Source organism: Babylonia areolata, chromosome 12 (assembly GCF_041734735.1).
Source record: "Babylonia areolata isolate BAREFJ2019XMU chromosome 12, ASM4173473v1, whole genome shotgun sequence".
In the NCBI taxonomy this organism is placed as follows: domain Eukaryota; kingdom Metazoa; phylum Mollusca; class Gastropoda; order Neogastropoda; family Buccinidae; genus Babylonia; species Babylonia areolata.
In genome coordinates, this window is record NC_134887.1 from 20644486 (window position 1) to 20646985 (window position 2500).

Sequence of the window (2500 nt, forward strand, 5' to 3'; positions counted from 1 at the left end):
TGCCAGACTTCACAGTCACTGACTGACTGACTGACTCATAGCCGTGCCCCTCTCTTTGCCAGCCGTCACAGAACACACAGGATCGTACATTGTACAGGAAAGGTTCCAACATGGTCACCAGAAGCATTACATTTGTTGTTGTTGTTGTTGTTGTTGTTTTTCTTCTTCGGTCAGTTCGTTTGTTCATTCGCTCGCTGATTTTTTGGTGTTTTGTGTGTGTGTGTGTGTGTGTGTGTGTGTGTGTGTGTGTGTGTGTGTGTGTGTGTGTGTGTGTTTTGTTTTGTTTTGTTTTTCATTCAGTCAGTCTTGATTTTTATATGTTCGTTCGTTCGTTCGTTCGCTGACAGTTTTGTTGTTGTTGTTGTTACTTTTATTCATTCATGCATTTACTTATCTATGTTTGTAAAGCGCTTAGAGCTTGGTCTCCGACCGAGGATAGGCGCAATACAAGTATTCATATCAATCAATATCAATCAATCATTCATTTCTTATTGTATATATGTTCATTTATATATTCGTTGTTTCCTGTACTTGCGTTCATTATTATTTATGTATAAATGCATCTGTCTGTATATCCATCCATCTGTTTCCTGCAGTCAGTGTTTTGATGTGGTGTGTCATCAGGCCAGTGGAGAAAAGCCGATGACAGACATGAGGACAAGTTCAAAGCTTTGTCTGGATTGTTTATTTATTTGTTTATTTATTTATCTATCTATTCGTTTTTTTCAATTGTCTATTCATTTATGCATTTATTCATGTTTTCTGTGGTTGGTATGTTTCCATGTTCCCAATCTTGCATATAAAACGTATTTTCTTTCGAAAAAATAAAAACGATTAAAGCACACAACCAGAAACAACTGAATTGCATTCTTGGCATCGCTTTAACATGTATATACAAACAACAATATTTTTTTTCAATGAAAGCACAACCTGATTACCAAACGAAAATGCGCACTGTGGCAATGTCCCAATATAAAGGGACAGATGTTATCATTTTGAACAGACTGAATTCTCTAACAGCAGGAAATTATCTGAACAATAACAAAATGTGTGCTAGACACAAACTGGACATAAAACCAAATCGACAGAAAAAAGAAACTACGTCATTTCACAGCTAATGTCACACGAGACTGAAGAACTAAATTATATTATTTAGATCCTCCCTTTAGAGAAAAAAAACCCCAATTCCTTCATTATCATTTGTCAAAGTGTTTCGTTTGTTCAAAGGAAAACACGCTGGTTTGTCTATTGTTCTCCCACGCAGGTTTAATTATGACGATGATAATAATGATGATGACGATGACATTAATCATGCTGATGGTGACAAATGCTGTTGCTGATGACGACGACATACTGATGAGAATAGTGATTATGATGATGTCGACGACCACGAAGACGACAGAAATCAACAACAACAAGAAAACCGCAGCAGCTGAAGCAACAGCAACAACAACGACACGATAACCACTTAGAAGAAGAAGACCAACACCAACACCACCACCAACGGCAGCAGCAGTAACAACAACAACAACAACGACACGATAACCAGAAAGAAGAAAATGAACACCAACACCAACACTGCCACCAATAGCAGCAGCAGCAGCAACAACAACGACAGCAACAAAACAACAACATGATAATCAGATACAGAAGAACACCAATAACATCGGCATCAACAGCAGCAGCAACAACAACAGCAACAGCAACGGCAGCAACAACAGCAACTACAGCAGCGGCAACAACAACAACAACAACAGCAACAGCAGCAACAACAGCAACAACAGCAGCGGCAACAACAACAACAACAACAGCAACAACAGCAGCAACAACAACAACAACAACAACAACAACAACAGTAGCAGCAACAAGAATAAGACGTCAAAGAACCCACAACCATGTAAAATTAATGGACACGATAATTTTCCGACTTCAAAGAGTTGTTCTTTCCACACAAAGCACCTAATAATTATTTTCAATCTCACATGGAAACACAAACTTATCGGAACCTGCCTCCAGACTCTACCACCATCATGTCCCCCATTCCCCCCTCCCCATCCCCCAACCACACCCCCATCACTCACCATGTTCCCCACTCTCTCTCCCATCTCCCCTCTCGTTTTGCACTATCTCCAAACACACCCCAGGGGACACATTTGAGCAGGGGGAGGGCACCAAGTTGGGTGTGCCCCGGCAGTAGGTCCTGTCGACCCATTGCCACAGGCTCACAGCTGCTGCTGTTGCTGTTGCTGCTGCTGCTGATGTTGCTGCTGCTGTTGCTGATGTTGCTGCTGATGTTGCTGCTGTTGCTGCTGCTGATGTTGCTGTTGCTGCTGTTGTTGCTGCTGCTGTTGCTGCTGATGTTGCTGTGCCAGTCCCCATCATCTGGCTCGTTGGCTGGCTGTGATTATGTGACAGGGTCAAACGGCAAAGTTTTTTGGGGGGCGTGGGGGGGTGGTGAGGGGTGAGGGGTGGGTGGTGAGGGTGAGGGGTGAGGGGTGGG